The sequence below is a fragment of the Lynx rufus genome, unplaced genomic scaffold, assembly GCF_022079265.1.
Source record: "Lynx rufus isolate CCGP_SWC_20201006 ecotype Redwood Valley unplaced genomic scaffold, mLynRuf1.p SCAF_17, whole genome shotgun sequence".
Lineage (NCBI taxonomy): Eukaryota > Metazoa > Chordata > Mammalia > Carnivora > Felidae > Lynx > Lynx rufus.
Genome location: NW_025814831.1, coordinates 31,539,080 through 31,566,560, shown reverse-complemented (window position 1 = coordinate 31,566,560; position 27,481 = coordinate 31,539,080). Strand labels below are relative to the sequence as shown.

General features: G+C 39.9%; 1 protein-coding gene across 7 annotated transcripts in view; it reads left to right on the top strand.

The window, feature by feature from the left end:
* The window catches only part of SIPA1L1 (signal induced proliferation associated 1 like 1), a 367,173-nt gene that overhangs the window by 147,384 nt on the left and 192,308 nt on the right, over positions 1 to 27,481 (top strand). The window contains exon 5 of one of the 7 annotated variants that reach the window (XM_047079411.1): positions 7,915 to 7,974. The exons of the other annotated variants lie outside the window; for them this stretch is intronic. The gene's annotated coding sequence lies outside the window, so the exon portion shown is untranslated. The remainder of the gene's footprint in view (positions 1 to 7,914; positions 7,975 to 27,481) is intronic. 7 annotated transcript variants of the gene reach the window in all.

Here is a 27,481-nt window from a genome sequence, read left to right as displayed (position 1 = left end):
TTCCCTAGTGGTGAATGATGCTTTAAATTTTCTATATTAACCATTTCTGAGAACAATGATTTTAGGTACACTGAATATAATCTCTTCTTGATAACAGAGGTGATTATTATGAGCTACATTTATTATGTAGGTTTGGAATTACCAGGAAGCTTTTGGGGCTACTGTGTGTTGTTAGGCTGCTTATGTCTCTTTCAAGCTTTACTTTTCTGCCATACGCCTGATTCTGGCTGCTGTCCCACTTTCTGCCCTCTTCTGGTTTATTGCTTTTATGAAATAAGCATGAATAAGCCTGTTAGAATTGTGTTTGAAAAAGAATAGTGAAGTGCCTCTCTAAATGCTATAGGAGCTCAGGGCACTAGGTGGCTCAGTCGGTTGAGTGTCTGACTTTGGCTCAGGTCATGATCTCAGGGTTTGGTTCGTGAGTTCGAGCCCCACATAGGGCTCTCTGCTGTCAATGCAGAGCCTGCTTCAGATCCTCTGCTTCTCCCCGGCTTGCACTCTCTCAAAAAGAAAAAATAAAACATTAAAATAAATGCTACAGGAGCTCTTTTCCAGATGAAGTTCCTAAACTCGGTAACATCTGTTTCTCAGTGCTTCTTAACTGGGGCCATGAAATTGATAGGAGAGGTATGTGAGTGTGAATGCATGTGCATTAAGCATTGAACAAACAATACATATTCTGCTCTTTTTCAGAAGTAATGTGGGTGCAGCTGCGCAACCTTGGATTCATTATAATAGTTCTCTGTTTTTCAGTGTAATTTCTCTTCCACCTCTTTTGCTTCTTTCCTTTTTCTTGGCCATTGTGGGGTGAGTAGAAGTTGTCATATGGAACCTTCCTGATAAGTGAGATATTTCTGTTTATCTCTAGCCAGGACAGAATGAAGTGTTTTTTGTGTTTGTGTTTTTGTTTTTTATAATTCAGTTTAGTTTAGTTTTTTTAGTTGGGGTACTTGTTGGGGTTTTTGTTTGTTTGTTTGTTTTGTTTTTTCAATGTTAGGATACTTGTGGGCTCTTTGGCTTCTTCAAATGAGAGGGCCTATATGAGTTATTAAAAAATTTTTTTTTAATGTTTATTTTTGAGAGAGAGAGAGAGGGAGGGGGGGGGGGAGAGATACAGAATGTGAGCAGGGGAGGGGCAGAGAGAGACACACACACACCGAACCCAAGCAGGCTCCAGGCTCTGAGCTGTCAGCACAGAGCCCGATGTGGGGCTCAAACTCACGAACTGCAAGATCATGACCGAGCCGAAGTTGGATGCTTAACTGACTGAGCCACCTAGGTGCTCCTGTGTGAGCTATTATTAACACCAATGTCAACTCAACTAAAGAGAGACAAGAAAAAGTATATTCTTCAAGTCATTGTTGCAGAAATGAAATTTTAAATCATGGGTACAGGGTTGATTTTTTCCCTCATATTCATCATGTCATTTTTGATGCATTTGTTATAAATAAACTCGATTAGTGACTTGGTGGTTTAATACATAAATTATAAAACTAGACAAGGAAACGGTTCCTGTGTGGGTAATTTTTATAAACAGCAACGTCTGCTTGTGTGCTCTCGATCAGATTCTTACCTAAGTCTATAACGTACTTTGCTGCTTTGCATGCCTCATACTGTCAAGCAAGTTCTTGTTCAAAGAATGTGTAATTATATCATAATATGATAATTTGTTATGCAGAGATCATGTCTTAAATTATCAATCTAACAGCTTTATTTTCCTCAGTTATTTTTGGTTCTCATTTCAGGATGTGCAGTGAGATGGTAATTCCTTTATGTTAACTGAAATTATCTAAGTTAAAGTACAAGAAAAAGGTTGCTGATGATCAGCACCCTAATTTCAGTTATGAAATATGCAGGAATGTAATGTTTTCAGGGCCCTTTTTTATCACATTTACTTAGATTCCCAAATTTCTTCATGATACTCAAATAAAACTTATCTTTAAGAACCATCGTTCAAAATTATTTGAGAGTAGAAATTTAAAATAATTGTTCCTGACCGGGATGGAGATCATTAGTATGGGATGTACCCCACCAGAAAGCAGGGATACATTTCCTAATCACTTCACATTAGAATGACCTGGAAATTTTTTTTTTTTAATTGAGCTATTCTGTATACTTAGTTTGTTAGAAATTAAAATCTTTGTATAAACTCGTTTAAAGTGATTAACTTTCGGTTAGGAACATGCCAGTATATTAATTTAAAGTCTAACTATTCCTATTTTTACATTTGGGGAGAAGTATTTGAATTCCATTGAGATTAACCATAAAGGAAGAGATTGATAAATTGAACTACATTAAAGTTACGAATTTCTCAGGCCACCTGGGTGGCTCAGTCGATTAAGCATCTGACTCTTGATTTTGGCTCAGGTCACGATCTCTTCTCATGGTTTGCGAATTTGAACCCCCCATGGGCTCTGACAAGTGTGGAGCCTGCTTGGGATTCTTTCTCCCTCTGTCTCTGCCCCTCCCCTGCTCACTCTCTCTCTCTGTCTCCGAAAAATAAACATTTTGGTAAAAATTAAGGATTTCTCTTCATCAAGAAACATTCTTAAGAGAATGAAAAAACAAGCCACACAGTAGAAGATGTTTGCCGCATATATGTATATATGCCAGGCCCTCCATTCCCTCCTACCCTCCCCCAGCCAAAGACGGAAGACTGTGAACGGACCGTTCACAAAAGCAGTCACTTGGCAACAGGCCTTCTAAAAGGTTCTCAACAGCAGAAAGAAAAGAAGACTAAAACCATCCTGACATGCCGTATTCTTGCAAGGATGACACGTGTAAAGAGTCTGAGCATTGCAAGTGTGGACCAGCTGCAAAGTACACACATTTCCAGTGGGAGCCCCGGGGGATGCAGTCTTTGCTCCAGCATTCCCCCAGCCGGCAGCATTTGTACTAATGCCAAACTGGAAAAAACGAAAGTGTTCTCAGTAGTAAATGGGGAAATATGCTGTGGTGACTTCCTCTGGTAGTACTAAGGCTTCCTGGGACAACATAGATGGACTTCACAGGGTCGAGTGAAAGAAGCCGGCATGCTCTTTGACCTGATTTAAAGAAAGTGCCTTCCCACCTTGTACTTTCCTTGAGCCATAAAGTAACTGGTTCACAAATAGGTAGAACCAGTCTACGGTACTAGAAGTCACAATGGTTGCTGGTTCTGGATGTTACTGATGACATATAAGGGGGGGCCTCTGAGGTGTGAGGAATTCTCTTTCTTGGTTGAATAGTAGTTACATTAGGTGGGTTCACTTTGTGAAAATCCTGGCAGGTGTACACTGACATGCTTAAGTGTATATTTCAATTTTTGTGAAGGTTTGTCTTTAAAAATCCATTTTTTCCGTCTTTCACCTGCATATTGCATTCTGACGTGGAAATGGTAATTAGAATTCTTCGGTGTTAACCATAATTGTTCATAAAAACCTTCTTTCCTTCAAGGACTGATGCTTTTATTTGGCCATTTTTCTTTGGGCCGTATTTCTTTGGGTTCCTGGACCCAACTTCACTGGGAGGGGAGTGGTTCCCCACACCACCGAGCAATTCCGTGGACATTAACTGGGTGTCCTGCAGTATCATTCTGATACCTGTATACCCACAGGAGGTGGGTTGGGTTGATTAATTTGCTGCAGTGGCTCACAGAACTCTGGAAACCCCGCTTACTAACTAGATTACCCATTTATTGCAAAGAATAGTAAAGGACACGAATCATCAGATGCGGAGACGCCGAGGGCGAGGTATGGGGACCCGGCGTGGGGCTTCCATGCCTCCACCCATGCCACTCTCCCGCTGCTCCCTGTGCTTACCAACCCAGAAGCTCTCCAGACTCCATCCTCTGGATTGTTACAGGCACTTCATTACGTAGGCCTGATAGATTGTCATTTGCCATTCTCTTTCTTGCCCCTCTCCCCTCCCTGGAGGTTGTGGGGTGGGACTGAAAGTTCCAATCCTAATGACTTGGTTGGCTCCGTTGGCAACCAACCAGTAACATAACATTAAAATAATATGGAGACACCCTTAAGCTCTTAGCACTTAAGAAATTCCAAGGATTTGGGGAGCAGTGAGTCAAGAACCTTGGAAAAAGACCAAAAATGTATGAGAAATGCGTATTTGGTTATCTGAGTGATCAAATATGTATTTATTTCTTACAAATCACAGTATTGCACTATTATAAGGATTTATGTAAAGTGTGAATATTTTAAACATCTCAGAAAGAAAATTTCTTGGCTGTTAAGTTAGGAATAAACTATAGTGGGTTTATTAAATATGAAAACCTGTCAATGTTTAAAAAACGTTACAGAGAACTAAAATGAGGTGCTGATAAGTTCTTATTACTAGTGATCCTGTTAGTCCAGAGAGAATATTTTTAGCTTGCAATAATGCAGATCTAGTTATGGTCTAATATGCTCATTAATTAATATAATTTTATCATCTTTGTGTTCTCATGAAACTCCTGTAGCACTTACCATTTCTGCCCTATGTTAAAGTTATTTATATTTCTTTCTACTGTGTATTCTAATTTTCTAGAGGGCAGCAACTGTTTATTTCTTCTGACATAACACATTACTTATATTAAATAATGATCAGGGGTGCCTGGTTGGCTCAGTCAGTGAAGTGTTTGACTTTGGCTCAGGTCATGATCTCATGGTTCATGGTTTGAGCCCGGTATCAGGCTCTGTGCTGACAGCTCAGAGCCTGGAGCCTACTTCGGATTCTGTGTCTCCTTCTGTCTCTGCCCCTCTCTCTCTCAAAAATAAACAAACATAAAAATTAAATAATCAAAATATGCTTTTTTTAAAAGCATAAAAACAAATTAGCAAGTAAAAAAGAAAATGAAAAAGTCTTTAATTTTATAGAAGACAGTTGATAAAATCTTAAACATACTGAATTCTGCATATTCCCCTTTTATAGAGGACGAAATTAGCTGCAATTTCTTGCTTGATGATGTGATGATCATGTAACATCTGTTCTGGCTGATGGTCTTGAAATTTTGTAGCCATGATACCTGTGTCTCCATTGAAGAAATGTGCTTAGTCAGCATGATGAACTTGGTCTGAGTTTATCCTCAAATGGTGTAAAAAATATTTTTTAAAAATTGGAAGATCTGGAATTAATACATTTGATAGTGTAGAAAAGTGCTTTGTAAATTACCATAGTTATCCGTAGTTAGGAGTCCCTGAGTGGCTCAGTTGGCTAAGTGGCCTACTCTTGATTTCATGGCTCAGGTCATGATCACATGTTTCCTGAGTTTGAGCCCTGCATCAGGCTCTGTGCTCATTGTGCTGAGCCCCGATTCAGATCCTCGGTCTCCCTCTTTCTGGCTCTCTCCTGCTCACACTCTCTCTCTCTCTCTCAAAAATAAACATTTAAAAAATAAACATTAGAAAAACATTGTTAATAATAGTTACACAGCTAGAGGGTCATAAAGGGGTTTTCTAGCTGGTACCTATTTTGGCATTGATGCTGAACCCATGTTTATATTCAGAATCACTTTAAAATATTTTATGAGACAGTCACTGGCCTAACGTAAGTTGATTGTGCTGAAGAAACATTTTAAGATGCTGATTTCATTGACTTGATTATCTTTTATGTTTCCAGTTGTATAGGCAGGGGTATAATAAATTTATTGGCTGGCAAGATTGATTTCCTTATCTGTATAAAACATTAAAGAATTTGTGGTGCATGCCAGTTTGGAGTGGTTAATTGTTGTGATTATGGTAATTTCCAAAGGTGTTTACTGTTGTAAATGTTTCATTATGTATTTTTCTTTACCCTTTTTATTTCCAGACAAACCATTTGTTGAGGTTAAAACACCAATGAAATTGCCTGTAAAATGTGTTTATATGTGTGTGTGTATACGTGTGTGTACACATACATATACACACACACAGTTGATCTTTAAATATAGCTCAGGGGTTGAGGTGCCCACCCCCCTATCAACTAAAACTCCATGTAGAACTTTTGACTACCCTAAAACTTAACTACTAATAGCCTACGGTTGACTAGAAGCATTAGTGATAACATAAACAGTCAAATAACACATATATTATATGTTATATGTATAAAAACTGTATTTTTACAACAGAGTAAGCTACAGAAAAAATGTTATTTAAATTATTATTTTTTATACTTATTTTGATAGAGAGAGAGAGAGAGAGAGCACAGGGGAGGGGCAGAGAGAAAGGGAGAGAGAATCGCAAGTAAGCTCCATGTTGTCAGCACAGAGCCCCATGTGGGGCCCCAACTCACAAACCTTGAGATCATGACCTGAAACCGAGAGTTGGATGCTTAACCGGCTGAGCCACCCCGGTGCCCCTACAGAAAAAATGTTATTGAGAAAATCATCAGGGAGGGCAGATACATTTACAATACTGTACTTTATTTATTGAAAAAATTCCATGTGTAAGTGGAACCATGCAGTTCAAACCCGTGTTTTTTGAAGGTCAGCTATATATACTTATTTATTTTAGTAAACTCTTTATTTTGGAATAACTTTGGATTTATAGAAAGCTTGCAAAGATGTGAATATGTACTTTAAAGTGCCCTGAGTGGTAGTTCCTTAATAAGTATTTTTCTTTTTTTTTTTTAAGTTTATTTATTTATCTTAGAGAGAGAGAGAGAGTGCATACATGCACACAGTGGGGTGGGGGGGAGGGGGGTGCTGCAGAGAGAGAATTGCTAGCAAGGTCAGTGCTGTGAAGCCAGAACCCTGTGCTGGGCTCAATCTCACAAACCTTGGGCTCTTGACCTGAGCTGAAACAAGAGTTGGATACTTAACTGACTGAGCCACCCAGGTGCCCCCTTAATTAGTATTTCTGTTCAAAGTTTAATATTTTTAATTTTTTTAATGTTTGTGTGTGTGTGTGTGAGAGAGAGAGAGAGAGAGAGAGAAAGAGAGGGTGCGTGCTCCAGTGGGGGAGGGGCAGAGAAAGAGGGGGAGACAGAATCTGAAGCAGGCTCCAGGCTCAGAGGTATCAGCACCGAGCCTGATGTGGGGCTTGAACTCACAAACCGTGAGGAAATGACCTGAGCCAAAGTCAGATGCTAAGCAACTGAGCCACCCAGGTGTCCCAAAAGCTTACTATTTTATTTTATTTTTTTTTTAATTTTTTTTCAACGTTTATTTATTTTTGGGACAGAGAGAGACAGAGCATGAATGGGGGAGGGGCAGAGAGAGAGGGAGACACAGAATCGGAAACAGGCTCCAGGCTCTGAGCCATCAGCCCAGAGCCTGACGCGGGGCTCGAACTCCCTGACCGCGAGATCGTGACCTGGCTGAAGTCTGACGTTCAACCGACTGCGCCACCCAGGCGCCCCAAAAGCTTACTATTTTAAATAAAAATGCCCTTGTATCAGATTTTTGTCCAATAGAAAAGTATTATTGTTTTAAAGTATATTATGCTTACATGAAAGGAGGCTGGTTTAGTCTTTTTTTTTTTTTTTTTTTCCCTAATGTTTATTTATTTTTGAGAGACAGAGACAGACAGAGCACGAGCAGGGGAGGCAGAGGGAGACACAGAATCAAAGGCTCCCGGCTCTGAGCTGTCAGCACAGAGCCCGATGTGGGGCTCGAATGCATGAGCTGTGAGATCATGACCTGAGCCGAAATCAGATGCTCAACTGACTGAGCCACCCAGGCACCCCTGGTTTAGTCTTAAATGCCACTTTTCCTCTGCTGTAAAATGACTATCACTTACATGGAGAGCTGTGAAACATAAATGTGTTGTATGTGTGATTTATGTTCTACATTTATGAGCATGAATAAGCTTTATTGAAGCAGGACCATGGAGATCATTTAATTATAGATAGAATCAGAAATCTGCCTGGCCAAATGTTCACAGTTTTTTATTTTTATAAAATCAAGTAGTTTAAAATTGCATATGCCAAGATTTTATTTCCCTTTCCTTGCTTCTATTGTAGTTCTGTAGTGACCTGAGAGAGGAGCCTGCAAGGACACAGGGATACCACGTTTTATTGAATGTAAGATCCTTCCAGTTTGTAAGACATACCATTATTTTTTGTCTCATGTCGCATTCTCTTACATGTCACTAAGAAACCATAGCCTTTTATATGATGCGGTGCTAAGATGCCACTGATGTACAAGATACTTTGTGATTTCAGTGATGTCAAAATGAAGAAAAATGTGAGTTTTAGATCTATGCAAAACACACATCACTATGCCAACACAATTATTTTATTTGGGGTTTATCTCAGGACCTCTAGCTTTGATAGAAGTCAGTGTGAGAATCGTTTATTGTGTGGCTTGCTTTTATGCTCAGATCCTGTCGGAGGCATGTGCTAATGTGTCTCTCATTCTAAGAAGATATGAAACTTTTCATTGGAGTGTTCTGCCTGTAAACAAGTTTGCGTGCTTTTCAGGAGCTGAAAATCAAAAGCCACGTTCTGCTCCGTGTCATTGGAGGCCTTGTGCCCTGTGGCCTCCAATAGTCATTTCTTCATGTGCCTTTTCTTCTGAAATTTCGATTCTTCTCTTTCCTGACTATTTACTCTTCTAGGTTGTAACCTAAAAAAAAAAAAAAAAACAAACAACTTTTCTCAAAAACCAAACAAAAAAACCCCACCCAACCACAAAACAAAACACAACTTTTCTCAGCCCTGATTCTTCCCCAAACTATCACCTTTCTTTCTTCTCCCAGATTGTCACCCCTTTCTTTCCCAGCATTGCCCAAGTCACAGCTCTTTGCTCATACCAATTATTTATTAATCAGTTCTCTGCATAAGATTGATGTCTCTGCTGTTTCGCTGAAACTGTAGGTCTCAGGTCCCTAGTAGCCTTCTGATTTTCTCAAGCTGGCAACCTCCTTTTATGCATTTGTTAAAACTCCTCTTTCCAGCTCTCTTACACTTAGCTCTCCTCAGCTCTCTCCTTGGCTTGCTGGCTGCAGTTTTCGTCTCTGTGCCAATTTAATAATCCCAGTGGTACCAAATTTTCTTCCTATTTCATCCACTGTATTATTACAAGAATACTGAAACATGAGAAAAAAATGCTCCATAAGTCTATCACTCTAGTGTATTATTAATTATTTCCACATTTGGAATATTTCCCTCTTTGGCTTTACCTCGTTGTAGTCTTGGTGTGTATATTGTTTTATTGTCTACCGTCACATGATATCAGCGATCTTCCCGGGGCCCACATGGTCTTCCTTATTGTTATATTGTAGTATAATTAATTAGAGATTACAATGTTGATGCACTATAATTTTCTATATAGGGTTTCTGGTATTGGGACAATCAACTCGTCTCCAGATTCTTTATGTGTGGTTTAAAAGACACTGTCGCAGGGGCGCCTGGGTGGCGCAGTCGGTTAAGCGTCCGACTTCAGCCAGGTCACGATCTCGCGGTCCGTGAGTTCGAGCCCCGCGTCGGGCTCTGGGCTGATGGCTCAGAGCCTGGAGCCTGTTTCCGATTCTGTGTCTCCCTCTCTCTCTGCCCCTCCCCCGTTCATGCTCTGTCTCTCTCTGTCCAAAAAAAATAAATAAACGTTGAAAAAATAAATAAATAAAAGACACTGTCGCAGAGTGTATATTCATTCATGTAACTTGTTGCTTCTGTTGTATTATTGACATAAGATCCATTTCTAGGAGTGCCATTGGTGACCAGGGTTATGAGCATTTCACTAAAGAAGACCTATTCTTAAAGATTGTATCCCAATTCATAAGGCTGCACACAGGCTCACTCCTATCAAGTATATAAGAATTACTTTCCGGGGTGCCTGGGTGGCTCAGTCGGTTAAGCTCTCTGCTGTCAGGGCAGAGCCCGCTTGGGATCCTCTGTCTCCCACTCTCCCTGCCCCCACTGCTCGCACTCTGTCTCTCTTTCTCTTTCAAACATAAATAAACATTAAAAAAAGTTTTTTTAAAAAGATTATTTTCCTCATATAGGGAAGGAAATCTTTTCCCCTCTTCCATTCTAGGTCCTCTGGCTTATGTAACAATTTACTTACAAGACAGATGAACAGGAAGAAAACCAAATTTAATCTCATATGTACGGAAGCCCCAAAGATACGAGAAGCCCCTCAGCAGTCAGTTGAGGCTTGTAGCCCATTCTTAAAAAACTTTTTATGTTTATTTATTTTTGAGACAGAGAGAGACAGAGCATGAACAGGGGAGGGGCAGAGAGAGAGAGGGAGGCACAGAATCGAAGCAGGCTCCAGGCTCCGAGCTGTCAGCACGGAGCCAGACACGGGGCTCAAACCCATGAACTGTGAGATCATGACCTGAGCTGAAGTCGGACGCTTAACTGACTGAGCTACCCAGGTGCCCCTACTTGTAGCCCATTCTTATGAGTTAAGAAGGGGACGAGGGCTCTGGTCCCTAAGGGAGGGAAGACCAGAAGAGCAGATGTCTGGTGAGCAAATGTTTGCCCGGTATGCAGATAAAACTTTTTGATATAAAAAGTTATCTTTGATATTAGTTGTCTTCCTGGTACCGGCCCTTTATCTCAATTCTTTTAGGAGGTTAAGGGAGATGTAAAAGTAAAACAGAACAAGATAAAACCCGTCTTCCTGAGTCTATGGGCCTTGATTGCCTTCAGCTCAAAATAATCCACAGTCTTAGAGCCAAAGTGGATTCTGCTCCTCTTCGGTCTCACTTTGAAACTTCCCTAAGAGGTTTCACGGTTCAGAAGTTGAGTTGGTAGACTGCTTCATCTCACTGGACCAGTCTGTTAGTCCTGATGGTAGGTCAGTTCAGTTAAACTCATTTCAGGCAGGAAATCAGGTATTGAGTAAGAAGCATTTTGTGGAAACAAAAGAAAAGCCATGGTTAATGATGGGAGGGGACTGTAATCCCAGTTTCTGAGTTCTGAGAGTAGCCAGTTGAGATTTCTAGATGTCAGGTTTGAAGCATCTTCAGGTAGAGCAAGGGGAAGCCGGGGCAGTCTGACACAGGTTTTCCTGGTTTGCAGTTTGAATGTGCCTGGTGATCTGAGTGTCCCAGACAGCAACCAGAAGGGAGATTTTCTGTACACACAGGGTCGTGGTGATTTCTCTGCAGTGTGTCAAGTTGATCCACTTCAGCTTGTGTGGCTTCAGGAAGAGGGCAGTGTTGGTTCTCAGTGATTCCAAGTCAGAGGGGTAGGAGAAAAACTGGAAATACTAGTTTGGAGAGTTGTAGCCAAATATTGGAGGAAACTAGGAAGAATTCATGATCTAGTCCATTGTACAGGTAGAAAACAGAACCTGAAAAACAATGAACAGTGCTAGAAGTTGATACTCACGATGGTATATTACTGAAACATAATTTTTCTCTCTAAATTCACCCCCATATTTATCAACGATAATCACAGTAAATCTAATTTGTTTGCTTTAAGGTTGGCCTGATTATTTACATGAGTGCAGCAAGAATAGGGATTGACTATAGACTTTTAATCGGCTTTGCTGGAACTTTTTATAAGGAATCTCAGATTAGACATGTAAAAGCCTCTCACGGCTAGGAAGCCATGCTAAGGACTTACTATCAAACTTAACCTGTAATACCTTTAGATTTGGGTTAAATCCTTTATTCTTGAAGTCCCCAAAGTATCTTGAGGTTTCTGTGCCTGCCAGGGAGTGACATTCTTTACTCCCCTGGTAAAGCTGTCAAGAACTCTGTAAGCAAGGACCAGGTAGTTTTTACTGGTAGGCTCTATTGGCTTAATAAAGTCAATCTTCGTTCCCTAAGCTGTCTGGTCTGGTCATATCTGAGTCACGTGTCTCTTTGAAATATGACATTCTAGTCAAAGTCTTGATGATATAAACAGTTTCCAAGTGTAACTTGTTATAAGGAGAACAGATTCTTTTTTTTTTTTTTTTGAGTTTATTTATCTTAGCACAAGCTGGAGAGGAGCAAAGAGAGACACACACACACAGTCCGAAGCAGACTCCAGGCTCTGAGCTGTCAGCACAGAATCCGACATGGGGTTCAAACCCAGGAACCATGAGATCATGACCCAAGCTGACATTGGACATTCAACCGACTGAGCCACCCAGGCACCCTGAGGAGAACAGATTCTTTTTTTTTTCTTTTTTTAATGTATATTTATTTTTGAGACAGAGAGAGACAGAGCATGAACAGGGGAGGGGCAGAGAGAGAGGGAGACACAGAATCCGAAGCAGGCTTCAGGCTCCGAGCTGTCAGCACAGAGCCCAACTCAGGGCTCGAACTCACGGACCGTGAGATTATGACCTGAGCTGAAGTTGGATGCTTAACCGACTGAGCCACCCACACACCCCAAGAACAGATTCTTATTGAGCTTATGCAAATAACTATATTGCCATGAAGATAAGAATACTCACTAAAAGGTTTTGAATTCTGGAGGCATCATGTTAGAAAAAAATAAGTGTTTTTATCTTTGTTCACAAAGGTATGTTTTACCAAATTGCTGATAGCATCAGAGAAGAGGTTTCCTTAAATCTGGAAAAACAAAACATGAGAGGTTGAACAGTGTTTCAAACAACAAGTAATAAAATTAGAACGATCCTCACCTGTTCATTCAGTCCCATGGAATTCATTCTTGTTGATCTTGATCTTTTGTTAGCAGTTTTAGGAAGCCATCATTTTCCCCACTGGAGTTCCATAAATTCTTACCCAGTTCACTAGTGTGATCTTCATGTGATCAGAAACCTGTATTCTAGAGTCCTTGCCAGAATCCTTTCCATGAGTCTCTCTGAAGATGGAATGTATTTACAAAACATCAAACAGTGACTCTCTGTAAATGACCAAGACTTAAAACGGCCGTGGCTAAAGGTCTGATGAGAGCTCATTATAATGGTATTGACCAGGAAATTTGGTTATTTCTGTGTCATACAACATTTTAAAATAATCACTAGAACTATAAATGATTCTTGTACATTATACCAGAACATACGAGATTTTTAGGAATTTCATACAATTTTTAGAACACTTGTATTCATAACCCTTACCTGTACAATATAACCTAAGAAAGTTTATCATCACTTACTTAATTCCTTTTTTTTCTTCTTAAAGAGAACACCCCTTTTGAGATGTTCCAGGGCCCTCTGAAAAATCCTAAAGTTAGTTCAAGGTCACAAAGACTTCCTTTAGGGGCGCCTGGGTGGCTCAGTCGGTTAAGTGTCCCAACTCTCGGTTTAGGCTCAGGTCATGATCTTATGGTTTGTGGGTTGAGTCCCACATCAGACTCTGGGCTGACAGTCTAGAGCCTGCTTGGGATTCTCTCTCTCCCTCTCTCTCTGCCACTCCTCCACTTGTTCTCTCTTTCTCTCTCAAAATAAATAAACTTAAAAAAAAAAGACTTCATTTAGAATATGATCTTGGGTAAGTTTGTCAAAACATCAAAAGCTTTGAACATAAGACTAAATAAGATCATGGATCATTATGAAATAATGCTTAATTATCTATTTAACCGAAGTGACAGTAGAAGAATTTAAAGGCAAATACAGAAGGTTACATAATTGTGAATAAAATGTATCTCTTTTCATATTCAGAAGATTGGGTTTTCTTAAGTAATTAAAGACCTGATAAAGACAGCGTGAAGCACCATAAATTATTTTGGTAAGACACAAAATCTTTGCTTTCTAAGCAGATTTACCTAAAAGGTAAAGAAATTTTCACCATCTGTTACCAATAGCAGACCAAAAGTTCAAGAAAAGGTTGTCCTTTTAACAAAGACATAACCACATTCTGATTTTGTACCAGTGTACTTTTGATATTAAAATTCATTCTTAATTGGGGCGCCTGGGTGGCTCAGTCGGTTTAGCGCCCGACTTTGGCATAGGTCATGATCTCACGGTTCGTGAGTTCAAGCCCCACGTCGGGCTCTGTGCTGATAGCTTGGAGCCTGGAGCCTGTTTCAGATTCTGTGTCTCCCTCTCTCTCAACCTCTCCCCCACTCATGCTCTCTCTCTCTGTCAATAATAAATAAACATTAAAAAAATTAAAAAATAAAATAAAAATAAAATTCATTCTTAATTAAATCTATTCCATTCTTAGCCCGCTTGACCATATGTAAAACTTCCTTTCCCAAGATTCTTTTTCCATAAACCTTCTACAGCTTTTATTTTTTATCTCCATTCAGATTTTGTGTAGATTTTTTCCTCTTTTTCCTCTGAAATAACTAGCTTTACTTTAGGACAAAATTTCTTTCTTTTCCCTCAATGAACTGTATCTCCACTCCCCCTCCCCTCCATACCTTTGCTTACCAAAAACACACATGTTACTTTTCTTGCATATGAGATATTTCCCTAATTATTTTTAGGGGCTTTAGTTATATATATTAGGATTTCAAACCCTTAAAAACTTAATTTCTAGTGAAAATAAAGAAGTGAACAAGTGTGGGTTACTGGCAAGTTTATGAGTACATCTTATAATTTCTAGAATTATAAGCTTCCTGATAATAAAGGCTTTCATTATGGCAGAAGACATGCTAACACCCAAATTTATCTTTAGTTTCTCTATAATAAGGCAAAAGTAAGTAAACCTGTGTTCAGTAACCATTGTTCAGTATTTTATCTTATTTGGAAGTAATCTAGAAGTTCAGAGAACTTCTGTCAGTTAACTTAGCAAAACTAACGGTGGACATTACCGAAGATGTGGGAAACTGTTTTTGAGTAGATACACCATAAAACACAATTATTGCTAAAAACTCTTGCCCACTTACATTTATTTAATTGATTTGTTTTTAACAAGCATATTTAGATTACTTACAAAGATTTTATAAGAGATTAAATGAGTTAGCCATCATCTTTAGTTATTTTTCTTGAGGGCAAATTTTAACAGACATACCGTGAGCTTATTTGGCTTTTAGTAAAGCTAGGTAGAATAGAAGCATTATACTTACTGCTGACATGTCTGTGTTAATTAAACCAACAAACTTAAATTAACTCTTATTTACCAAAAATTATCCTGGATCATGTGAACTTAAAAAAACATTTGGGTTAGTTTCTGTCATATTTCTGAGATTTAGAAATGCTTAATTTGATAAGCACTTGTCTTTGGGCCAGTTAAATAGAGCTCTTTACAAATTAATTCTGGCTATACCATCTGGTGGCAGAAAAATATCACATATGTATAACATACATTCTTAGACATACGTAAACACACAGACTCAAACAGAGATCCTCCTACAGCTTCTGTTCTAAAATTTTAGCTATGAATCAGGTGCAATACAAAACTCACTGTTTGTAAATAATTGTGTCTCTGGCAGAGGAACCAGTTAAGGTCACCCACGTTAAAGTTTTTTACTAATATTTTGTGAAGAAGACTTTTAAGGTTTATGTTTGTCCTTGATAAGTAATCTCACAGAGCCAATGGAATAGATTGGGCAAGGGAGCCTTTATAGCAATTTGTATTTTTTTTAATTTTTACTTATTTATTTTTTTAATGTTTATTTATTTTTGAGACAGAGAGAGACACAGCATGAGCAGGGAAGGGGCAGAGAGAGAGGGAGACACAGAATGTGAAGCAGTCTCCAGGCTCTGAGCTGTCGGCACAGAGCCCGATGCAGGACTCGAACTCATGAACTGTGAAATCATGACCTGAGCCGAAGTAGGATGCTTAACCAACTGAGCCACCCAGGCGCCCCTATAGCAATTTGTATTTTAAAAAGCACGCCCCACACACCTTTTCCCCTCCATCTTAGGAGACTGTGGGCTGTGTTTTAGTTATCTGCGGGGGTGTTTACATTTTAAAGACATGGTAAGATTTACATCTTCAAGGGACAGAGAAAGAATGTAAGTTTTCACCCTTTGGGATATATTTGTCTAGAGCAATTACTATTCTAAGTTTTTACTTTTTCTCACGTGCAGGACAGCTTTGCTTCATTTTTTACAATATCTGCTCACGTCTGAAGGAAACAGGGAAGGATCTGAATGGATTTTGAGTTGCTCTCAGAGTCATGCTTTCGGTTCCTTAAAGATGCAGGTTGCAAATCAAGAATTGTTGATTTTTGAACCCTTTTGCTCTTGCGTTCTGTGAGGTGTCTTCAAAGGATTGGGTGGCTGCTTCTAATAATGTTTAGAGATTGACTGGCCTAGCTGAGCAGGTTATTTTGAATTTGTTTCTTTTTAAACTGTGGAGAGAATGTCCTACTACGGTGGAAATGAAAAGATTTCTGTGTCCTGGAACTTCAGGGTTTAGTGAAGTATGCCTTTCAAAAGTCTGTTTTAAAGTGTTCAGCAAAGGCCTTCAGATGCTCTCCTTTCTGTGTGCACAACTTAACCTTAGACCAGTTCACCTTAGAGAGAAAAGCCTCTACTAATGCTTCTGTTAGCCCCTGAATATCAGCCCCAGCTGAGACATTTGCAGGAGGCCTGGGGGAATTTCAGGCCATCTGTTTTTTTGTGAGGGTTTTTTGTCCCCCACGGGACCCTGGCTTGTCTGATAACTATAGCATATTCATGGGTGGGAAGAATACTTCTTAGCAGCTAAACAAGGTCCTTGTGAGTGGAGCTGTGAGTGGCCATTCACCTTAATTTCCCTTTAAGTTCGATAGGATCTTCTGAGAGTGGAGCTAGATAGGCTTTATGACTCAGAAGATGTTGCTGTGTGTGGGACATGAATTCTTTGGGTTGGGGGAGCCTAGGATAGATCCCCAAGGGACATTACCTAGGAAGGCCTGAAACCTGTAGAACTTAATTATAGAGCCCAGCAAAGCAAGCCTCACTGTAGTCTGGGTGCTTCCCTAAATTCACTTCCTGGCTTCCATCGTTCCCCTGAGTAACCTGTATACTCTGGGCCTAGAGATTAGGCTGGCGTGCTCTTTGTAAATCTTGCAGGGGAAGAGAAGCCAAAACCGGCAACCAGGTATTCAAGGGATTTTTCTGAGGAGGGTGGAGGGGTTTTGGAGCTAAGGGAATTTGCTGAGGAGATGGGGCTGGATTTTAAGAAAGGATTTATGTTGGATGTTGTGAATGTTAGTTTTCGTTCTGAGTCTCATTTCTGTTCTTTCATCTAATTAAGGCAGACTCTGAAGTTAGCCATTGTATTCCTGTGTGTTCTCTTTTTAATTGTGTCTTTCCGTAGGTACCCGTAAGACAATTGTTGAGGATGAAAGTGCTCTAATTTTTTTTTTTTTTTCCTATCAAGTATAGCCAGTTCAAAGGATCCATCATCTGGCCATTGATGAGTAGGGTCTTACATTCATCTCTGTAGTGACACAAACTAATATGCCTTTTTATGGCTTAACCATGGAAGCAAGAGGTGTCCCAAAAGAGGGTGCAAAAGATGCAGCCCTTGGGGTTCCTGGGGTGGCTTAGTCAGTTCCGGGTCCGACTCTTGATTTCAGCTCAGGTCGTGCTCTCATGGTTCGTGAGATAAAGCCCTACATCGTACTCTGCGCCAGCGTGGCATTTCGGAGCCTATCTGGGATTCTCTCTCTCTGCTCTCTCTCTCTCTGCCCCTCCCACGCATGCACAGGCATGCGCACACGGACACACGTGTTCTCTCCCTCTCTTTCAGAACAGATGAATGAACTTAAAAAAAGAGAGAGAGATGCAGCACTTAGCAGAGTTCTTTCCCAGAGTTAGCCTAGGAAAGGGAAGACCTTCTTTTTCCCAGGCAGTAAAAATGGTATAGTGGAAGAAATGAGACATGGGAATCTGTGGCACAGGGTAGGCACTACCAGAATGGGACTTTTCCAGCACTAACAAGACCATGAACGTTGAGAAGGCAAAGGCCCCGTATGGACTAGGACCCCTTATGTCAAACTCCTGAGAGCTGGCATCACCGGACAAAGAGGATGCTGTTTGTGACTTTGTGTCTTGGAATCCCGGTGTGTTTGACTAGCCCCCAGATGCACATCGGTACCTATACCTTCTGGATTGTGGAGACCAGAGAGAACATTCTCACTGGTCACAGAGACAAGCTCTCAGGGCATGGAGCAAGATGAAAAAAAACCTCAGCTGGTTTTTACACAGGGCACTCAGAGCAAGGTTTGTCTAAACAGACCCTAGTCTGATGAGAACTGTGAACTCATCGGTCTGTGAGGCTGCCTTGAACGACAGGCTTACAGGATCTGTGCCTGCATTCTGCCTTATGGATTTTCTCCTTATGACAAACGGTGCAGAAGACAGAGACAAAAGAAACCAGTGATCATCTTTGAAAGGAAGGGGATCAATAGAAAACAAGAGTACTCATAAAAAGTCATTACTGGAGTTGCTATACCAAGGAACTAATTCACACAGAATTAGTATTTTCTCCTGCTGATCTGAATTTAGAAAAAGAAAAAGACTCCTACTACTCTCAGTTCCACATGACCCTGCAGGTAGAGACCCAGGAGACGAGTGTGTGTGATAAGCATTCTTACCTTCTGCTGGCTCCTGTCAGAGGTCCCAGGATTCTCAGCTTCAGCAACCCCAGAGTGTGTAAGCCCTAGTGGAGAGCCCCACTTTGGGCACCAAAACTGCAGGGGAGGAAAATTTTCCCTTCTTTCCTTCTAGGTTCTTTGGCTAGTCTAATAATTAAGTTGACATAAGACAGATGAACAGGAGAAAAACAAATTTAATTTTAGAGCCCTAATATATGAGGCTCCTTGGCAGTCAGGGAATTGGGACTTATATTACCATTCTTCGGGGCTAAGGAGAAGGGAACAGGGGTCTAGAGTCCCCAGCTAGGGAAAACAGATTCCAGGAAGATGAGAAGAGCAAATGTTTGCCGGGCCATGCAGGTAAGTCTTCCTGATATAAAATGTTATGTTTGCTATTGGCTCCTTTCCTAGTACAGACCCTCTATTGAAATTCTTTCAGGTAGTTAAGGGGAAGGGGGGAAAACAACCAACTCTCCCTGAGTCTGTAGGCTTTGATTGGTTTCAGCTCAAAATAACCCACATGGCAAAATGGCATATTTCGGGGTCACATACTCTGCTCCCCTTCGCTAATTTAGTAGTTATAAGTATACAGAAGATTACTTAGGTAATTTGATAGTTAGAAAATGATGACTACTTCATTTTTGCTTTAATGCATATTTCTTTATTGTTAATGAGGATGAGCATTTCCACCTGTAAAGTTTAATTTTGAGTTTGTATTTTTTTAAATTTGTATCCATGTTTTATATCTCATTTATCAGTCTTACAAAAGATGTAACAGAGATACCTATCTTAGACTGTAGAATTTCCAAATCGTCATCTTTTTAAACCATATGTGCAGAGACATTCCCGCTAGTCTGGTGGCTTTTGCCAGTGTGATGCTTTAAATTCTTACAAATCTTCTAATGTTAAATGGACTTCTTCTCTCCTTGTTACATAGAAATTTGCAGGAAAACCTAGTAACTTTTTTTCTGTGCTGACTAGTTTCACTGTAGTAGTAGTACAAGTTACTCTCTTACATGTAACAATTCGAGGAAAATTTTGCTGTTGAATTGTGCCAAATATTTTTTTTCTGCCTTTGCTTTTTATTTTGAAATGCTTTTAACAGGTAAGATAAAAGTTAAGTGATTTAGATATGCTGTAGTAACTGGTCGATGAAAAATGGCTTTTGAGAACTTGTTTCTAGTATTTCCACTTTCAATAATTCAGAGACACATCCTTCTGTTTCTACCTTAACCAGTTGGTAAGTAGCCTAGTTTCTCGGGCAGTGTAAGTTGATTTTGATTGATGTTGTTGGTTGGTTTTGCTATTGATTAAATTAGCTTACAGGGACTTTGATCTCTGCAGTGCTAGTGTCTTGACTGAGTGAATTTTTGTTGCTATCTCTGCACCATCCACATACTTAAAGCCTTCTTGAATGTCTTACTTCCTGAACTTACCTTTCACTTACTGTTACCTTTCTTTTACTGTTTTGAATTGTGGGCATTTCCTAGAGTTTTCATCCATAGTCGCTGTCTTCTCTTATACATTCCTTTTTGTGAGCTCAGCCCTCTTCCAGTTAACCTATTTCAAACCCACCTTAAGCCACACTTCAAGCCCTGTCTCTGGCGAACAGCCAGAGACCCATATTTTCAACCCCTTTCTTGACTCTTTCTTTCAGCAGGTTTGCAAGCTTAAGTGCCTGGCCAACAATGTCAATGAGTAAAAGCAGGCCTTAGGGTAAGAAACAATATTTTTCTACACTAAGAAAAACAGCAGAGTAAGTGGAGTGATAAATAGCCCTTGACATAGGCCCAGGGTCAGGAAGACAGAATTGGGGACAGTGGGGAGGGGAGATCACAGGCCCCATGCAGGCTGTTTGGCTCTGGCCGTTTGGTGCCATGTGGGAATATGGGCCCAAGGTTCCCCGGTCTTCTAGTTTTTGAAGAAAAGTGTAAATGAGGATTTGCTTGTTAAACTGTCTGAAATTTAAAGGATGGGCTGAATTTTTTAAAACACTGCGTTGGCCAAAAAAAACATGTCCGTGGACCAAGTTCAGTATATAGGCTCCTAGTTTATAAGCTCTTTTCGTAAAGGCGCTTTATGAACTCTGTGTTATTATCAAGCACTCCCCTGTCTGTCTCCCATTCTTCCTTTCTGTCTCTGTTCCTCTAACGGGAGAACCATCTACCCAGATATTCAAGTGAGGAACTTCCAAATTGTCATTGACACCTTCTTACCTCATTGCTTCTTTATTTTGGAGAGGGATCTGGGTCAAGGGAAAAGCTTTTTTGTGAATGAAGGCAGATTTGGACTTGTTTATAGGCAGAAGGGAGGAAGCCAACGGAAGAGAACAGAACCCAGGATGTCCACTGGGGATGGATCCAGGGTGTAGAATCTCTTTTTGTGTGTGTGGATGTCCTATTTCCTTGAATTTCTCGAGGAAATTTATCATCTTTGTAGAAACATGTTCTTTGTTTTTTCATTTTAAGTCTTTTTTTCATTGGCATTCTTGAATTTGATCCTTCTTTTCCATGTTGCTGAATGTTCTGGAATGGATAGTGATTATATTGGGGAGTTAAGCTTTTCCTCTACCCTCTTAGGGTCTCTGGCTGGGCCTGAGAATTTTAAGTTGACATAAGACAGATTGGAAAAGCATAAAAAATTTTTTTAAACATGTACATGGGAGCTTTAGCAGGAAAATGAAGACCCAAAGAACCGTTGGGGCCTAAGTGTTTATATATTAGGTTGAATGAAGAGTAGTGATTGTGGAAAAGACAGTAAAATGTATGGGGAGGCTAATGTAAGGTGGTAGGCTTTATTTAAAAAGAATTTGTTCTTACAGATTCCTCTTAGCTTCTACTCTCTGTTTCTGGTACTCAGAATGTTGTTTTTCCTCCGGGAGCAGGAATGGGAGTTTTCATATGGGAGTTTTATCTCCTGTTTTCAGGAAGAAAAGGGGGAGGTCAACATGGACTTGTTTTTAAGATGTGTCTTTAGCTCAAAAAAGTCAGTATACCAAATCAGCATGTTTTGGGGTGTCATGTTTTAAACCCCCTTGATTGTTTATCATAGATTTATATGTAGTAAACGATAGAACCAAAAGGTTGACTTCAGCATTGTCCTACAGGTTCTATTTCCCTGGTAGTGCTGTGCTCTGATTTACAGGAGCCATGGCCGGTGGGCAAGCCATATGGGTGAGTTCCCCATAAGATGTGTGAGTTATTTGTCTTCGGAGTGCAGGGAAACTCCATTATAAGTTATTTGGAACATTGTCTGAATTCTCTTGTCCAAAGGATCACTGTGGGTATTCCTCGTGGCTTTAATCTGGGGCTAATACCACCCAATACATTTCTTCTAGAGAAGGGACCCATGCAGGTGTCATGTTCTTTAATTAACTGCCTCAACATCCAAGGTGTATTTCTGCTGACACTTGTTTGTTGGGTTTTCCTAGAGTCTGCTAGGAAAGTATATTTGAAGGTTCATCCCCTTCTTCGTTCTTCGTTCTTCCTCCTCCCCTCTCCCTTCTCCTCCCTCTTCCTCCTCTTCCTTCTTTTGTAGAGAGAGTGTGAGTATGAGCAGGGGAGGAGCAGAGGGAGAGGGAGAAAGAGAGAATCTTAAGCAGGCTCCATGACGTGGGGCTGGACCTCACAACCATGATATCGTGACCTGAGCTGAAATCAAGAGTCAGATGCTCAACCAGCTGAGCTACCCAGGTGCCCTGATCCTCTTACTTCGAAGGGGTCTTTCAGTTCTGTTGAATTTCATTTTCAGTCTGTTTCAGTGTGCTTTCTGTTTCTCAGAACTTGTCACTACTCTGGTCTGCCAGTGCCATCTGTCCTGGGATTTCCTGTATTTCTGTGAATTTATTTGTATTTTTACATTTCTTATAAAATTTGAGATAGGAGGAAAGCCAGAAGGTAAATTTGTGAGTTATTAGCAGTTTTGAACCAGAAATCTTTTTCTTTTTATATAGTTTTGCCTCTCTATTTCTGTTCCCCCTCAATCCCGTCTGTGTACCGATCTCAAATGTAGCTTGCCATTTACTTTTGATAAATGCCTATGGCATTGCGAAATGCTAAATGCTAAATTGCTAAAGGTTCTTTGGCTTGGAATGTTTTTGCCCTGTTGTTCTGCCTGAGAAATACTATTAGGGAAACATACAGCCCAGTAGCTCGACTTAGAGCCTATGTTCAAAACTGGGATCCAATAGCACTTAGTAGCCATGTCACCTTACAGAACTGTATCCTTCGTTTCCCCGGCCCTCCTGAGAATTGTGGGTAATAGTCGTATCTGCCGCTTAATGTGGTGAGGAGTTAGATGGGATAGTCGAGGTCAAACACGTGGGACCTAGTAAGTCCTGAAATACTGCTAGCTGAATTTAAAAGGTCAGCTGATGAAGTGCTAACCTTCACAGCTCTGCCGCCCTGTTGCCTTCTCTGTTTTGCCCGCTTCCCTCCCAGCCCCCCTCCGCCTTCCCCAGACCCCAAGTCAGAAGTCCTGTTCCCCTGTTCTTCCCACAGCACTCTGTCATACTGATACTCTGGTGCCCTGCTCACAGTCTGCTTTTATTTCAGGTTGGTTGGGGAGTGTCTCAGTCACTAGGGGTGGTCTTTTGGTAGGCTAGTGATGCCTTCGTTTTCCCAGGTAAACTGAGTTAAATTAAGGTGTTTCTTTCTTTGTGTGACCCAAACCATTGAAACTCATAGTGGGATTCTCATTTTGCCTAGTGTATCAGTCAAGACTCTCTAGAGAAACAGAATCAATAGGAATACACACATACATACATATGTGTGTTTGTGTGTATAAAATATATATTTTTCCCCAGTTCTGTTGAGAAATAATTGACATACATCACTGTATAAGTTTAAGGCCTACAGCACAATGGTTGTGAAATGATTCTGATAACAGGTTAGCTAATGCCCACTTTCTCATAGAGATAATGGTAAAAAGAAAAGAGAAAACTGTTTGCCTTGTGATGAGAATTTTTAGGATTTACTCTTTGAACAACAGCCTCCCTACATATCATACAGCAGTATCAGCTGGCTGCTAATCATCATGCCGTCCATTTCATCCCCAGTACGTACGTGTCTTGCCACTGGAAGATTGTTCCTTTTGACCACTTTCCTCCAGTTCTCTTTCCCCCTACCGTCTGCCTCTGATAACCACAAGTCTGACCTCTTTTTCTCTGAGTTTGGATTTTGTTTTCTGTTTTGTTTTGTTTTAGATTTCACATCTAAGCGAGATCACACGGTATTTGTTTTTGTCGTTCTCTGCCTGACTTATTTTAGTTGGCATAACACCTTCAGGGTCCATCCATGTTGTGGCACATGGTAGGACTTTCTCTCTTTGTATGGCTGAATAATAGTCCGTTGTATATACAGACCGCAGCTTATTTATCCACTCATCCAGAGACGGACGCTTAGGTGTACTGTAGACAAGCGGCTCATGCATTTGTGGGGCTCTGTGTCTGAAATTTGTAAGGCAGGTCTGGAAACTTAGGCAGAAGTTAATGCTGACTGTTCGAGGAATTCCTTCCTCTTTAGGAAACTTCAGTGTTGGGGATGAAAGCCTTCAACAGATTTGATGAGGCCTTCCCACATTATCAGGGGTCATCTCTTTTACTTAAAGTCAACTGATTGTTATAGCTGTTAATCACATCTGCAAAATTCCTTCACAACACCACCTAAATTAGCGTTTGATTAAATGACTGCGTACTCTAGTCTAGCCAAGTTACCATATAAAACTGTCACACCTAATGTAGGCTTCACCAGTGTAGAAAGACACTGCGTGATGGGTTAAATACCATGTCAGTAGATTTTTAGGCCACCAATGCTGATGTCATTAAACATCCAATTGTATATTTATGCTTCAAGTTGTTAACAATTCTGTTTTTAGTGACCGTAGAGCATGTATGGTGATGGTGAGGTCTGTGCATGTTTATCCAAATTATCTGAGAAGGCTGTTCTCTCGCATTTTGAGTAGTTATAAATATGACATTTATGATTTGAGCCTGTTTCCTTCACACTTATTTTTAGTGAAAAGATCTGTACATTGGCTGAGTTTCAAAAGAACCTGGTTATTTAGAATTCAGGCCAAATGCACAGTTGTTACTGTAGAGAGGAAAGCAAACATTGCCTTCTGATTATTCTCTGTTCTCTAAAGGAAAGAACGGAGAATTCGTGTAGCAAAATTATGGCTTAATAAATTTAGTGACTGGTAGACTGATAATACTCAGTGCATACCCTTGAGAATGAAAACTAATTGTTTCCCCAGCATACTTCTAGTGTGTGCCATTGTGGTTTGTTTTTTCTGTTAATCGGTATACTTGCTTCTTACATAAGTAAAGATTATTACCTCTGCTTAAAATAGAAATCTCTTCTCTGGGCTGTGGAATTGCTCTTTTTAAAATAATGCTGTTAGAAGGCAAACAGAATGAGTTAGAGGTGAATTGGGTAGAACTGTCACTTGATGTCTCTATGTAACTTACAATCTGTTTTATAGATGTTAGTATAATTCCTACCCATGTAAAATATGGGCTGTAATATTCTGTTCCGAACACTATTTAAAACATTAAATTTTTTTTAATGTTTACTTATTTTTGAGAGAGAGACAGAGTGCAAGTGGGGGAGGGGCAGAGAGAGAGAGAGAGAGAGAGAGAGAGAGAGAGAGAGAGGCAGGCAGAATCCAAAGCAGGCTCTAGGCTCCAAACTGTCAGCACAGAGCGCGATGCAGGGCTCGAACTCACGATCCGTGAGATCATGACCTGAGCTGCAGTCAGATGCTTAACCGACTGAGCCACCCAGGTGCCCCTGAAATGTTTAAAATCAAGAAGAATATATCGTTGGTGCCAAATTGAAATATGTAATTTTTCCACATTGTTAACATCTGTTAGCAGTACCGTGTAAAGAAACTTTTGCTTTGAGGGTGGTTACGAGGGGGGCACCTCACTTGAACCTCCCAGCCAGCTTAGCTTAGCAAATGGTGGGTGACACAGTGTCGATCACTGTTAGAGGTTCAATGCTATAACTGAGTGATTGTGTCAGTACAAATGTTTTGTTTTTAATTTCATAGTATTGATTTGAAAAGTTGTTTACTTGGGGGTAGAAAGTTATACTGCCATAATATATTTTTTTTAAATGAATCAAATTGGGTCTAATTGGGATGAACCAGAGAGAAGGGATCTCATCTGTTTTGGTAGTTGACTAACAGAATAGCTTTTTTTTTCTTTTCTTTAAATATATATATTTTTTCTTTTGAAAAACTATAGTGTGGATGATGCCTTCTCAAGTGTCTTATTTTATTTTGTTTTATTTTATTTTATTTATTAAAAAAATTTTTTTAATGTTTACTTATTTTTGAGAGACAGAGAGAGAGTCACAGACTGTGAACGGGGAAGGGGTAGAGAGAGAGGGAGACACAGAATCTGAAGCAGGCTCCAGGCTCTGAGCTGTAGGCCCAGAGCCCGATGCGGGGCTCGAACTCACAAACCACAAGATCATGACTTGAACTGAAGTCGGACGTTTAACCAACCGATCCACCCAGGTGCCCCTCTCAAGTGTTTTAATAGCACTTTGGGAAATTAAGTATCCTCTTCATTAAGTAATAAACGAGATCTACAGTTTTTTGTTTTGTTTAATCTAATGTTTGCCATGGGCTCAGTATTGTGTTCAAAGCTGTAGAGAATTATATTATGGTCTCTTGGAGGACTTAATGGTCTATGTCTTGGAAATATCCACAGTACTGAGCATAAAACTATAGGAGGCTTTTAATGACTATTAAGTAGCACTGACCCAGCCTTTAGTGAGCTTGTAATCTAATTCGTTAACATTTTGTATGTGATTCCTTTTTGTAAAAGTATTTAGGGAGGTTTTCCCCTTGAGTTTTTCCACATTCATGCATTTAGCCTCAGAGTTCACTGATTTTGCTGCAAACAAAATGACATTTCATTTTCCTGTTGGAATTTGGATTGTTTGCACTTTTCTGTGGTTATGAACGGTTGTATTCATCTCTGGGTGGCAGTTCCCCTGGTGACCTTAAATTTGGGAGTAGAATTATTGGTCGGTAACATATACCCATGCTTGACTGTTTTCCAAAGTGATTGTACCAATGCATGACTCCCATCTGGGAGTTGGAATGTTTGCACTGCCCCACACCTGTGCCACACATTTGACATTGTCTGACTTGTTAAATTTAGTCAAGCTGTGGGTGTGTAAATGTGCTTTTTATTTGTGTTTCCCTAATTACTAGAGAAATTAAGTATTATTTTATGTGTTTAAGAAGCTTTTATATTTTCTTTTATAACTTTCATCCATTTTTCTCTTAGACATTCATAAAAGATGTATTCTAGATACTGTATTATTTTGTTGGTTATACATCTTCTGATTTGTGGTTTAGCTTTTTTTTATGGTGACTTTTAATGAACAGAAGTTTTTTATTTTAATGTAGAATGAATTTATTTTTATGGCTTTTCTTTTTTATGTTGCTAACCTGTTCTGAAGCCATAAAATATTCTTTTACTGGTACTAAAAGTTTTATAATCCTGCCTTTTATATGCAAGTCTTCAGTTAAATTACAATTGATTTTTCTATAGATGGTGGAAATCTCTATAGAGATTCAGTTTAATTCCCCCCCCACACACACACATGAATAAACACATGTGCAAGTACCATTATTAAATAATTCAACCTTTCTCTGTTAATCTACAATTCCTGCTGTGTTGGAATTGATAGTTGGTAGGGCAAGTGCCTCACTATCATCTTCTTCTTATGAAGTATCTTGATTCTTCTCGAGCCTTTGACTTTTCATGTAAACTTGATAATCACCTTGTCTTATTCCTTGAAAAGTTCTACAGATGTAGATAAAATGTGTGAGTGTGTAGGTATGTATGAGTACATATACATGTATATTCGCTAACGCTATCAGTGAGAGTGCCTCAGAGTAGTACCCAATGGCAATGAACACCTCTAGCGCTTGGATTTTGATTTCTAAATATCACTTTCTAATAAAAGGAACCAGGACTCCGTGGTTCTTTCCAGGGTAAGAAAGTAAAAAAAATGAGACTGAAACATCTATTTTCAGAAAGCAAGGAAAAGCTCAGAGAATGATGTGAAAATGACCCAGAAGCCATCTTGGAGGGGGTTTGCTCTGGCCAGATCTGGGACAGGTTGCGCTACAAAATAAATCATGGTAGTAATGTATTAAAACAACACTGCAAGCATACTTCTTT